At 42.1% G+C, this 15,074-nt stretch overlaps 1 protein-coding gene and 1 pseudogene across 2 annotated transcripts in view; one reads left to right on the plus strand and one right to left on the minus strand.

The window, feature by feature from the left end:
• Cals (calsyntenin 1) overlaps positions 1 to 15,074 on the minus strand; it is a 273,816-nt gene that overhangs the window by 66,056 nt on the left and 192,686 nt on the right. The window lies entirely within an intron of this gene.
• Positions 2,905 to 4,705, plus strand: LOC141438728 (uncharacterized; annotated as a pseudogene).

The following is a 15,074-nucleotide window of genomic DNA, read 5'->3' on the forward strand; positions in this document are numbered from 1 at the left end:
GGCGACATATTGGGACACAATCAGCCGTATATTATATGGGCAGTAAGTTGTCCCAAAACATTAGTGTTAGGGAGCCTTTGATCCCCAATAATTGAATAGGGGGCATTCGTTAAGCCCATCGTTACCTGCGAGTTAATCATCGGCGACCAGCCAGGGCCACGGTCCAAGGGACAGTCGACCAGTGGTTACTAAATGAGTAAGCCAACGAAGAAAGAATGAGAGCGAAAGAAGACAGAAAGATAGAAATCATTTACAGTCTCCTCTGGACAAAGATTAACGCATTGTGTAATTTTTTTTAGGAGGGCTCCGTTAACATTGAAATTTGTATATAGCGTATATTTTGACATACTTATTTTGACAACCGGACCGAACCGGATAGCCAAGTGGTTAGAGAACCTGACTATGAAGCCTGAGTCCCGGGATCGATCCTCAATCAGGGCAGTTTTTTTTTACTTAGCTTATAGTGTGTCCTGCCACTCCCGCTGCTGGGCAAAAGCTTTCCCTTTTTGCTTCCACTCGCCCTAACTTTTGGTCGAATCTTGCCAGTGTGGCTGGAAACGGTCCCGCCATCTCGTCCTAGGTCTACCTCTGCTCCGGTGCCCGTCACAGGGAAACCAATTGGTGATAACTTTGGCCCAGCGATCCGGATTTATACGACAGACGTGTCCCGCCCAGTCCCATTTTAATTTGGCGGTCTTCATCCCCACATCGACAATTTGCGATCTGGAGCGCTGGCAGTGGCGTAGCTATCGTAGGGCCAGGTGGTGCAGTGCACCAGGGCCCCGGAGCTCAGGGGGCCCTTTAACCTAGGCTTCAAGAAGAGAGGAGCATAAAATAAAACGAGAGGAAAAAAAAATCTTGTGAACAGGCTCGAGCCTCGAGCCTACTAGGGATAAGTTCAACTTTCTTGTTCCTATCTATAATTTAGAAAGCCAATATAAGTTCAAGCTATGTACGTGGAAAGAGGGGGTGAGGGCCCAATGCACTGGGGCCCTCGTGCACCTAGCTACGCCACTGAGCGCAGGTCAGTGTTTCTGATTCTATCAGATCTACGAACACCTAGAATACTGCGCTCCATAGCTCGCTGGCAAACCTCGAGTCTGGACTTCTGAGCCTCAGTCAACGACCAGGACTGAGCGCCGTAGGTTAGGACGGGCAGGATACACATATCGACAAGCTCGTCGGGGCAGATATAAATAAAAACAATGTTTGTTCTCGAGTCCTGGACGTTTGTAGAAGTATATTCTTTGTCCGTCGCCTAGTAGGTAGGTACCCAAAGTACAAGCTTTGCCTAGTTTGGGACTAGGTCTTATTGTTTCAATTGTTTCATGAGATTTATTCTACCGAGATTTTACCTATAAAGGACGGGGCATGAGTTAGGGGAAGGCGTAACTCGTGCAGTCTATCTTGTAGGTGGTGGAGGCAGGTGCGAGAGGGGGCAGCTGCTAGCGCTGCCTACCCTGTCACTGCACGCCAATGAACTGAACCCTCGGTACCAATAAAACCGGCAATATACGAGCCAACTGGCTCGCACCTTGTTCCCGTTTGTTATCTTCCATTTCCGATCATAAGTTCGTGTCTTAAGCCACACGTACATCCTAATGTGATTGTAGCAAAGCCTCCAAAACCTTTGGACCGCAGGCCCGGGTCGTAATTAAACCAAATTTAACGGCGATTGCGCAAGTTGGAGTGCACGGAGCACGATAGTGGAGTTTGTTGGAACATTACCTAACATTGGCGTTACGGTGTTGTCAATGTGGTTTACCAGTTTTATGGGCTCCAATGTTGATTGCTACATTTATTGTTCTTATTATGTAGTAGTCCCACCGCCGGCGAGGTAGCGAGAAGAGTGTTTTTTTAGTATGAAAAAACTAAAACATTCTACTCACAGCTCGATCCTCTCTAGCCGTGAAGAGAGCGTCCTTGGGACAAGCGAGTTGACGCAGATTGGTCGTCCCAGGTAACGCATTCGCGCTAAAGGGACGTCCCAGACCTTTTAGATCTCGTGGTCAAAGTCTGGCAAGAGCTGACTCAACACCGTATAAAGTAAGTGTAGAATATTTATAATGTAATATACATGAATAAAGTCAGGCTAGATCTAACTGTGTGTGTTCTGATTCGTCTCCTTAAGATAATAAATAATTCAACATGGCGCAGCCGGTAGGATTCCAACCTACGCTCCCAAACAACAACAACAACAAGGCGTATTCTGATGTTCAAGGCCAAGACCTGCTTAGGTCACTGCGGCCGGATAGTAAGTTATTTAGTAAAACACTATTCTCGCTACTCAGCACCGGTGGGACTACCTTTAGGATGCATCTTTGAAGAGGTAAATGCACGAAAGTATTTTTTTTCGATTTGGCCAAAAAGATATTTACAGAGGCGTCTCTAGCTCATGTAGCGACCGTGTGCAACGGTGTCATAACACGGGCACAGGTTCATAGAAAGTGCCATGGCCGGCGCCCCTCACGCCGCTGCGCCCGTGTGCAACGCACACCCTGTACCTGCACCGTAGGTAAAACCGCCTCTGGTTAATTACCAGGCAGTGCCGTGTGTCTAATAAACATGGCCTAACACCCTAAAAACTACATTTGCGTACCAAATTTCAGCAGGACGAGCAGCAGCAGGTCGTCGTGGGCGCAGCTCGTGGGGCAGACATACCTACCTAGTTCTCGCTACGCTTCGTTTTATAAAACCACACTCGTGTTTTAACGACCCCTATTACGACACAGTTGCATAAATAACTATTTACAATCTCGACATTGGCGGAATCATCGATATTATCGTTGGAGCTATACTTTCAAGAATTGAATTGATTGTGCAAGATTTGACTACAGACAGACAACGGGACAGGTGAAACTAAATAAAAGCTTGTAATTGTAAAAAATGGATTGCCCAGTTAGTATGGAAAATAGTCCATTTAATCGGAGCGGGCTAACGCGTCGCAGCCCGACATCTTCGCCTGCGCGCGCGACTGGCCCCGCCCCCGCCCCCCGCAGCACGCCCGCTAGACCAGAGGATCCTCCTGAAATCGTATCGACGTCCGAGATCCAGAACTGGATGACCTCAATCGAGCAGTGCTTGAATGAAGTATGCGCCATATCCTCGGAAGGGAAACTGAATTCTGAGCAGAAACTGAGGATAAGCAATCTTTGCCGCAAAGTAGGTCATGGCACTTCACAATTGGCCGTGCAGTCCAGGCATTGAAGCAGAAAACTCTACAGTTTCATAAGTCCCTTCAGGTACTGGAAGACAATCGAGACCTTTCACAGCAGTTAGTGGACCTTAAAAAACGTATCGAAGAATCTTCGAAAACTACAGCGGGACCTGTCTCCTTCGCCGAAGTCATAAAAAGAAATGCGAGGACCTTTATACAGCCCAGTAATGTCAGCTCCGTAGCGATCTATCCCAGTGACAAAATGAAGACCAGTGAGGAGACAAAAAGCCTTGTTCAGAAATTAATCAGACCTGAACAATTGAAGCTGCAGGTAAGAGGTTTACACAAGACCAGAAATGGCGGAGTAATCATCAGCACTGACACCAAGGCGGACATTGAGAAGTTGAAGCAGTCTGCGCAGCTGACCTCGTCGGGGCTTACCATGGATGAACCGCACAAGCGCAAACCGAGGATTGTGGTTGTTGGAGTGCCTTCAGATATGCAGGAAACGGAAGTGTACAACTGCATCTTCCAACAAAACTTAGCCGGAACATTTGAAGGTATGACATACGAAACCTTTATGAGCTCGATTAAACTCAGCCATAAGTCGGGGAAAAAAAGAGGCCGAGACCTGTAACTACGTATTAGAAGTACCTGCTCAAATACGTAAGGCTTTAATTACAAAGGAGAGAGTGTTCGTGCACTGGTCATCCTGTCCCGTTAGAGATTTCACCCTGGTAACGAGGTGTTTTAAATGCCAGCAGTACGGACACGCCGCCAAGTCCTGTCGACGGGAGACATCCATTTGTGGACACTGTGGAGAAACCGGGCACGATATCAAACAATGCACCAGGAAAGCCGAACCACCAAAATGTGCTACTTGTCTGCATTTCAAAAAACCGTGCGGCCATAAGACGGGTGACTCCCGAATGTCCTGCTAGATTACTTGCAGAAAAGAGGTACCTTAATACCATTGACTATGACGGTGTCTAAGAGCGCCGTACTTAAATTAGTTTATTATTATTATTTTAGAACTTTAGTTATTTACACATTATGACTTATGACTAGCCGATTGATTGATGACCTAGATAATTTCTCTGTGTCGGAGTCATCGCCATGTGAGGTTAATTATAATCCTAATATTCATTATGCACATTTTATCAACACTTACAATCAATCGCACAATTTCTAGGTCAAATGTAATAGACATGATGTCTTAATCAGCAATCTATGAACCAACACTAACCCAGTAAAAATCCACTGACGCATAGTATTTATGTTTGACCTGATAATATGTTTTAAGTAAATATATTAAAATTTTGTTATTTTGATTTTGTGTAATTTCTACGTAAATACTACCTATTATATAACACCGTACTTTGTTAATTTTTCCTTGGTGATTATTTTTAGTATGTAAATGTTAGCTCGTTTAGCCTGAGACACAGGAATTATCCTAGTTCAGGCACACGTGTTACATAGATTTTAAGTGAAATATTGTATTTTGTTATTTTGTACCGAAATGAATTTGAATAAATTTTATTATTATTATTATTATTATAGTATTTCAGTTAGCGCTCCACGGCCACGGTCCCACGGCCTATTGATTGCCGTGGTCGCCACACGCGCTCGACCTTCAGAAAGTCTCCTGGGTCGATTGTAATATCAGTAGCTTTATAACCGACTTCTAACAATGTTATTTTGTCCGTACAGTCACCTGCATTAATATCTGCCACAGCGGAGCGTTATATGCATTATGTAATGTAAATTTCAGTTTTTTTTTTTTTTATTTATGACGGTGGAAGCAGTCTACACTTCCACTGAACGTAGATAATAGTTAGTGTTTAGTTTTGTAACTAAGGGACCCCATACATCCCTGTATTATTATTATTATATTTGTATTTTTTTTTATTTAATGGTATACTGTAGTTTTTAAGTATTTTATTTGTTATTATTTTATGTTGAAATAATGGCTTTCTGCCAAGTTTCTTGCGGCGCATTCTTCTTGGCAATGATGGTCTTTCCGAAAGCGCTGGTAGTTTAAAAAATGACGTGTAAAAGTGCCAATTGCGGCCTATTTACTGAATAAATGATTTGAATTTGAATTTGTTAGGGGCGCTTTTTACTGCGAGAACCACCTCCTCCAAATTGTACAGAGAATGTAAAGAAAAGAAGTCTTAAATAATAAAGATTACTCTAAGCACCTACTTAAGAAATAATGTAACCTTAGTTTGATTTACAATAGACAGCTGATTTTTGTTTCTAAATAATGCCGTGTTGAACAACATGCGGTAAAAAAAAATTACCGCACGATTCCTTCCTCTTCTTGTCTATTAAGACTTTCAAACAGTAGCTTTCAAATTTAAATTATCAAACTTCAAACTACCAAAGCCCACCGAAGTGACGTCACATAATATCGCAGCTGTTCGAGACACGAGCTTGGCAACTATTGCGCTATTCGAGCCACGTCGCGTTGACGCGGCGGTTTCGTCGCTTCAACTTTAGGAGGCACGTAATTTTCCATAGTCGTGAATATTTCAAAGCGTTTGAATATTTTCGGCGGATAGTTTAAAATTGCTTTTCTGTAGCACAGGTCGTTCCTTTATGATAGTTCATCATCATCATCATCATCATCATCAGCCTATGTTCGTCCGCTGCTGGACATAGGCCTCTCCCATGGCACGCCACTGAGCACGATCCTCGGCTACTCTCATCCAGCTCTTGCCAGCCGCCCTGCGAAGATCATCGCTCCACCGAGTCTGAGGGCGTCCTACGCTACGTTGATAGTTACTTTCATAGAATATTAGTAAAGTGACAATGGGCGGGCCACATCGCTCGAAGAACACAACCGTTGGAGGAGAAAGATTGTTGGATTGCTGACATTTATGTGAAACTTATTTAATTTGATTTTTAGTTTTTATGATAAATGGTTTTGAACTATTTAATTTACTTGTTTGGACATGTATTCTAACTTCAAACACAATGTATATTGTTATTTGAAATGAATTGAATTGAATCCTCGAGTGACGACCACGAAGCGTATGCTTGCAGGCCTCCCATTAGGGGACTGATGATTGTTATTGCGAGAGTTGCGGGCACGGGCAAGGCAACCGGTCCGATGCAAGTGGCGAGTTATCGTTCATTGTGGCGTTATATTCTAAGGGAGAGCCTTTACTCAACAGTCGACGTCTACCAGCTGATGATGATCAAGTAAATAAAAGCTTGAAATTTTCCACGAGTTGTACGGTGAAGAAAAACATCGCGAGGAAACCTGCCCGCGTAGGAACTACGGCCCAAGTCCTCTCGTTCTGAGAGGAGGCCTGTGCCTTGCAGTGAGACGTATATGAGTATTTCTCAAAAAGTTGTCCCGTCACGAAACTGACAAGAAATCAGTTTTGTCAAGAAATTATTAAGACTAAGGACATAAACTGCATAAAACATCCAAAATTTCTTGACGTCAGGAAAACGTCACGAAATCTTGTGAGGAAAAAATAGTAATTTTGTAACTACATCGAAAGTTTCTATTGGATCCAACAACAAAGATGAAATATCTGACTTTTTATCACTTTTACCACAAGGTTTTGTATATATTTAAACACAATATTACTTATTATTTTGTTTTGAAATAGCGTCAGAAAATATATATTATTATTTTTTAAGTGGACAACTAAAAATAGACAACTTTTTGAAAAAAACAGTATATAGGCTGAGATAAGATGAGAAGAAAATAAATCGCACCTAAAAACTTTTCGCACACATTAATAAGGACGTCGGCATCTACACCTCAGTTCAACGATTCTTTACTCTCACGTCTTGCCTCAAAGTATAAATAAAACACATGTTAAATTCAGAAGGATCAAAGGCTCGAATCTTTCGTATAAAACCGAAGAGTTTCAGATTGAAACCTGCTCCCGTAGACAGTAAAACAGTTGGTGAAACTGATTCTGCAAGTGTGGAAGATGCTAGGATATTACTTTCCAACCGGCTCCTCTTCGATTTCTTGCAATAAAAACTGTCGCCATCATTAATTTCGGAGCAGCCATTACATTTCAATAATTTCGTAACACTTGATAAAGTTAATAATATTAAAACGTGCAATTTGTCAGAAATATAAAAGCGAGCAGTCTAACATCTGGTAGCATGGTGAACGGTTGTGTCGCTCTGAAGATGAACTCTGGTTGGGTTCAAAGTGCGTCGTGATGTGTGGTGGTGGTGATAGTTGGGTTTGTGTGATGTGTGTGCGTGTTCTTACAGTATGGAGGTGGAAGAGCTGCATGAACGCACATTGGTTGCATAGACGTAGCTATCGTAAGGTCGCGGGTGAGCAAAGTAATTGTTTTTAGTTCAGCGCAAAGTACATTTTCAAGTGACAACTGACAAAGAAGATCAAAAAGTGTCCACGATAGTGATGGGGGTACATGTGCCGCACGCATAACGCACAGCGGTTACCTGCCAGCACACGCAATGAACAGAGAACACGTACGCCACACCGCTGACAACGGACACCAGCGTGCAGCGGCGCGAAGACCGGGTCCTCTGTTCATTGCTGCTGATACTCTCAGCGCACAGGAGTTACCTGACAAAACAGCAATGGACAGAGAAAGGACTTGCAGATCGCGTAGTCTCAACGCTGTCATAATTCATGAGCCCTCAGCGGCGAGGCGCGAACTGTTATATATTTCATTCAAGTATTAATTATTAAAGGCTTATGGTCGGGAAAAATGCGGTCGCTCCGTCGATGCGTACTTTAAATATTACATGTGACTTGCAGGTTTGCGATACAAAGAGGGTATTTATGTATGAAAGTCCAAGTATGTACGTAGTCTTTTGTCGTTTCATGAATTTAAAATAATTATGATGTGTTTAAGGAAAAATATTCGTGATTTTTCCACTAAAGTCGATAAGGATAAACAAAAGGCTTCTAGAAACACATGGAAGCATAAAGTAGGTACTTCTTATAGACTGGCTCAAACCCAAAATTCGTTTCTGTGTAATTGCATAAAGTACGTTTCAAAAAATATTATCAATCAACTAATAAACTATTCCAAAATAATCATTGGCTAGCTATTTACTTTTTTATGGCATATAGGGGGCAAACGAGCAAACGAATCGCCTGATAGTAAGGCATTACCGTCGTCCATGGACACCTGCAACACCAGAAGAGTCACAAGTGAGTTGCCGACCTTTTAGTACGCTCTTTTCCTGAAGGCTTGAAGGTCATGTCTCTTCTTCTGTCTTTTTAACCCCCGACGCAAAAAGAGGGGTGTTATAAGTTTGACCGCTATGTGTGTCTGTGTGACTGTCTGCCTGTGGCACCGTAGCTCTTAAACGGGTGGGCCGATTTGAATGCGGATTTTTTTATTTTAAAGCAGGTTTTCTAGTTACTTAAGATATAATGAAACCAAAAGCTCCACGCATTAATTTAACTGGTAAGCTAGGCTGTTAGACAGGCGGGCGCGGGCGCCGGGCGCGGCGCCGGGTCAAGGTTGGGGAGGCACGCGAACAGAGCGTTACCCTCATGCGGCTCTAGGTATAGCGGGGCTACTATGAATTTCGAAAATCGAAGTTCGTGTCATGCCGTGAAGCAGCAGTGCTTGCACTGTTGTTTCGGCGTGGAGAGTAAGACAGCCGGTGAAATTACTGGCACTTGAGGTATCCCATCTTAGGCCTCTAGGTTGGCAACGCATCTGCAATACCCCTGGTGTTGCAGGTGTTTATGGGCGGTGGTGATCTCTTACCACCAGGAGACCCACTTGCTCGTTTGCCATCCAGTCGAATAAAAAAAATGCCGTCTCACTCTTATTGAATAATATAAGTGTCAGCGAATTTTTGCACTTCGTAAGGCCAGCTACAGACTGTATGTAGCCTACAGTGTCTCAGCTTAGGTTAACAAAGCATTTACTTAAGAATATTTAAGTTAAACGAACCAGAAGACGCAGCATTAAGGCTGCATTTCTACCAAGGATGTGCGCATACGTTGTCAAGAACCAATAAAAACGCATCATTTACCTATCCGCTCCGCTCAGCTGTTTCCACTAGAGCTGTGCTGTGCGAGGAGGGGTAAATGAAGCGTTTCTATTGGTTCATGAAAAACCGATTCCTCGCGACACATCTTCGCACATCTCTGGTGGAAACGCAAGCTAATGCGGCTCCATAGCTAGTCGTAGTTCAGACGCATTTTATCTTTATTTATTAAGGATCACCAACAGATAATACATCATACAAAATTATAATTTAATATACATAACCTAATCAAGAAAAAAAAAGAAAAAGTTGGAAAGTTTCACTTCAAAGTTCAATATAACAAAAACGGCTGAATCGATTTTGATAAAACATGTCTAAGAACCATCGCTAGAAAAAAAAACCGCATTCGAATCGGTCCCGTTTAAGAGCTACGGTGCTACAGACAGACAGAAATACACACAGACACACAGACACACATAGCAGTCAAACATATAACACCCCTTTTTTTACGTCGGGGGTTAAAAAACGTAAATATCAAGTAGAAGACTTCCAGGTAGATGTTTATCTAATTATAGGTAACCAAAACTAACTTAGCTACGACTGGCAAAACTTAGCTGCCGACAGGGGAAGTTGTAAATCCGAAGGGGAGGCCTTTGCCCAGCAGTGGGACATAGAAAATGGCTAATAAAAACTAACCATCATAATCCCACCTTATATATGCACAGGCCTCCTCTCAGAATCAGAGGGCTTAAGCCGTTCCCACGCGGGCCCAATGCGGATTGGAAACTTCACCCATACCATTGAATTGCTCCGCACAAATTTTAAATGTATTTGTTTAATGTAATTCGATAATCTCAGAGGTTTGGTTGGTTGAATTGGTTGAACCAACAACGCTTTGCCTGTGAGGTCAAGCCAGGCTACTATCATAGTAGTCCTCTTTTACTATGCTAATATATGCTTAGCTTAGGAATTAAAACGTCTGACTAAACAAAAAGTACTAAGTATATAAAAGAAGTTCCCAATCCGCACTGGGCCCGCGTGGGAACTATGGCCAAGCCCTCTTGTTCTGAGAGGAGGCCTGTGCCCAGCAGTGGGACGTATATAGGCTGGGATGATGATGATGATGATATAAAAGAAATGCTCGTTCGCTGGTATTAACAGACTGTGTAGTGTAGTACCTGAAAGCCTCGCTATACAAAGAAAAACGTGTGTCATTACATCTACGCAGTGTATACCGGAGTGTACTCAACTATACATAGGACACAGGTATGTTTCTAGTTCTAGTTTTCCATTAGTAAAGTATGCTAGATTAGTAGACATGCCTCATATGTAGATTCTTGCTTGTTTTACGGGAACGAGTGACGCACGTGTGCCTATAATGGCTGGTGTTTTCGTATATTTGTCCATTTTGACGTCAGAGACTGTGCCATATAAAAAACATTAAATACTAACTAAAAAAAAGAGAAACGGGTCCAGTAAATAAGTCTAGATTTAATGTAAAGATATCGTTGTACCAGTTACTTCCAGCCAGTCCACAATGATTTCTACCTGACAAAAAATCCTGGATCCATTCCCCAAAGCAAACAGCGACAAGCAAAGAAATAAAGCCTTGCAAATAACCAGCCAAAAGTCCAATTCGACTTGGAACATAAGTCGGTTAACTCCGCACGAGGCTGGGAATAAAGTGTAACAGAGACCGGAGAATTGTTAGAGTATATAAATGTGGTCTCGGACAAATATGGCGGCCGTAAGCCACCGCAAGCGATTGTGGGATACGCGGGACAATATGGGGTCAGACAAGTAAGAATAACAGCTTTATTCGTAAAAAGTTACTGAATATGAAGCTTTAGGCTACCAATGCATACCAATGTTTTGTATGGTTCCTGTATGTAAATGATGACGGACTAGCCTTTACCTATCAATAGTTTATACCACACCAGGGATTACCAGTTCATTTTTATTCGACTGGATGGGCAAACGAGCAAGTGGGTCTCCTGATGGCAAGAGATCACCACCGCCCATAAACATCTGCAATACCAGGGGTATTGCAGATGCGTTGCCAACCTAGAGGCCTAAGATGGGATACCTCAAGTGCCAGTAGTTTCGCCGCCTGTCTTACTCTCCACGCCGAAACACAACAGTGAAATCACTGCTGCTTCACGGCAGGATTAGCAAGCAAGATGGTGGTAGCAATCCGGGCGGACCTTGCACAAGGTCCTAACACACTGTTTCACCTGTCCAGTAGTTGGATTGACTTGAAATTTTGCATACTTACGAGTATGTAAGACAATTCAATAATTTGGTAGTGACATCTTGGTAGTCAGGCCAGGATCGACTCCGCAGGACGGAACTCTTCAACGGTTAATGGCATCGACTTGAGAATTAGTATGCAAATGTAGTTTTTTTTTTCTAGTATTGTATTCAGTATTTATTTATTGCAACACCTTTTACACAAAAAATATAAAAAAATGATGCCCTGTTGGGGCGTGGCAATTTTAAAATGAATTACATTAATTAACTTATACATAACATATTATGCTATTTTAACCTCATGTAATTATTAGGAAGAGGTTTAAGGAACACTTATAAATTAACTTTATGTAAGGGTATCTAAATAAACTATACATTTATTTAGAAATAACATAAACTTAGAACTTATGTGGTATCACAAAATGAATAGTTTATAGGACAAGTAATACCTAGTGCAATGAGATAATCTTTAATTACAAAAATACTAACAGGATGACTATTTTTCTTTATTCTTCTAAATATTCATTTACTAGCTTTTACCCGCGGCTTCGCTCGCGTTAACCATTAACATTTCAAAGAAGCAAGCAATCAAGCAAGCAAGCCAGCAAGCATGCAAGTGAGCATGTAAGCAAGCATGCAAGCAAGCATGCAAGCAAGCATGCAAGCAAGCATGTAATTATGCAAGGAATAGTGCAAGCAATCATGCATTCGAGCATGCAAGCAAACATGCATTCAAAGCTGCATTCTAGCATGCAAGCAAGCATGCAAGTGAGCATGTAAGGAAGCATGTAATTATGCAAGGAATAGTGCAAGCAAGCATGCATTCGAGCATGCAAGCAAGCATGCATTCAAAGCTGCATTCTAGCATGCAAGCAAGCATGCAAGTATGTAAGGAATAGTGCAAGCAAGCATGCATTCGAGCATGCAAGCAAACATGCATTCAAGCATGCAAGCAAGCATGCAAGCAAGCGTGCAAGTAAGCATGCAAGTCAGCATGCAAGCAAGCATGTAAGGACGCATGTAATTATGCAAGGAATAGTGCAAGCAATCATGCATTCGAGCATGCAAGCAAACATGCATTAAAGCATGCAGCAAGCATACAAGCAAGCGTGCAAGTAAGCATGCAAGTCAGCATGTAAGCAAGCATGTAAGGAAGCATGTAATTATGCAAGGAATAGTGCAAGCAAGCATGAATTCGAGCATGCAAGCAAGCATGCATTCAAAGCTGCATTAAAGCATGCAAGCAAGCATGTAATTTTGCAAGAAATAGTGTAGTAGTAAGCATGCATTCGAGCATGCAAGCAAACATGCATTCAAGCATGCAAGCAAGCATGCAAGCAAGCATGCAAGCAAGCATGCATTCAAAGGTGCATTCAAGCATGCAAGCAAGCATGTAATTTTGCAAGAAATAGTGCTAGTAGTAAGCATGCATTCGAGCATGCAAGCAAACATGCATTCAAGCATGCAAGCAAGCATGCAAGCAAGCATGCAAGAAATCATGCAAGCAAGCATGCAAGCAAGCATGCAAGCAAACATGCAAGCAAGCATGCAAGCAAGCATGCAAGCAAGCATGAAAGTGAGCATGTAAGTAAGCGTGTAATTATGCAAGGAATGTTGCAAGCTCTGCTGCAAGCAAGCATGTAAGCAAGCATGCAAGCAAGCATGCAAGCAAGCATTCAAGCAAGCATGCAAGCAAGCATGCAAGCAAGCATGCATTAAATCATGCAAGCAAGCGTGGAAGCAATCGTGTAAGCAAGCATGTGATTATGCAAGAAATGGTGCAGCAAGCAAGCAAGCATGCTTTTTAACACATTATTAAGTCAGCTCAGTCAGCTCCGCGGTTAGAATACAAAAACAAACTTTTGGTCATCCCTTGGGAATGGCAATTTTTTTCGGGATAAAAAATATCCTATTATTTATTCTGGACCTCTAATATGACGTATGCAAAATTTCATAGGAATCGGTGCAGTAGTTACGGCGTGAAAGCGTAACAAACAAACAAACAAACAAACTCACTTTCCCCTTTATAATAGTAAGGATACTGTAGTAACATTTCTGAGTTAAAAAGTCTTTTAGTAGTCGTATAAATTTTTATCTTTTGTTTCTGATTTTATTTGGGTAGGTAATTTATTGTATACTTTTACAGACATGGCGTAAGTACCGTGTGAATGAATTTTGAGATAGTTTGGGTAACAATGCAAGTAAAGTAGACTAAAAGTACAGTCAGCAAAAAAAACTTGTATTAAAAATGATGCTTTTACTTATTGTATTAAATGAGTGACATTTTAATATCCAATAATATGGAATGTCAATATGGAATGTTAATTATTCATTGCCAAATATCAAAATGCAAAATGTACGGCTGTGCGATGGATACTGATAGCTAATTGAAGCAGGATAAATACGAACTTTTCCAATAAAATACAATGGAAAACCATTGAACTATATCTGTAAAGTCTACTGTGACTTTGAATCCACTCGTGACCACGCACCGAACACACAAACATCACGCCTGCATTCCCAAATGGGGTAGGCAGAGCACACGAAACGTTACCGCTTCGGAGCCACTTTTAGCAATTTTAGGTTTGAAGTTTGACAAAAAAAAAGTACAAAAAAAGTGTGATCGTTTAAGGTGCGACCAAACCGCTGCTTAAAAAACGGTGACGACACGGAATCGCAGTGACGCAGCGTATGCGCACCGTTTTTATCGCATGCTCTCCACACCGCTGCTTAAAATACGGAATCGCAGTGACGTGCCGTAAACGTCAGGACTTTACCGAATAAAAGTCTTGTCGTTTACGGCCCGTCACTGCGATTCCGCACCGTTTGCGTATTTTAAGCAGCGGTGTGGAAAGCATGCAAAAAACGGTGTGCATACGGTGCGTCGTCACTGCGATTCCGTGCCGTCACCGTTTTTTAAGCAGTGGTTTGATCGCACCTTTAGGCTGCATCGGAATCGAGACGTACGGAGCGGACGGATTTGTTGCTTTGTACAGATTTCTATGGTAGACTCTGGCCAGCGAAAGCTCTCCACGTTTTTTTACGAAACTTTAAGGCCTCTCTCTCTCTCTCTCTCTCTCTCTCTCTGTCTCTAACAACTGGTAGCATGGTGTACGGTTGTGTCACTCTGAAGATGAGCTCTGGTTGAGTTCAAAACGCGTCAGTGTAGTGTGGTGGTGGTGATAGATGGGTTTGTGTGATGTGTGTGTGTTCTTACAGTGTGGGGGTGGAGGAGCTGCATGAACACGCATATTTTGCATAAGCTTAGCTATCGTAAGGTCGCGGGTGAGCAAGGAAATTCTTTTAGCTCATTGATATGGACCTCCGCAAAGTAACGCCTGATTCAATAAATTATTTAAAACCTACACCACTTCAAAAACTTTACGTAAATAGCTAATAGTGTTTCTTTCTTTACTTTTTCTTCAATAACAGTATTAAATACACACATATAAAATACACACATACTCCTGAAACTGTATCCAAACAGGTTACAGCACGTTTTCAGTTAATTACTCGTAGCCCCCCCACTTCCCATTATTACCTCCCTTGTTCTGTCATACGCCGAATTTGCAACTCTATTCGAATTCCTGACAAATGACTTTCTAATTGCGTTCACAGTGTAGCGTCATATCTCATTGTTCTTGACTCGGGGAAGTATCATCTATGTGTCGATGTAGTACGTGCTCTAGTAGACATCTAAAGGTAC

Source organism: Choristoneura fumiferana, chromosome 19 (assembly GCF_025370935.1).
Source record: "Choristoneura fumiferana chromosome 19, NRCan_CFum_1, whole genome shotgun sequence".
Lineage (NCBI taxonomy): Eukaryota > Metazoa > Arthropoda > Insecta > Lepidoptera > Tortricidae > Choristoneura > Choristoneura fumiferana.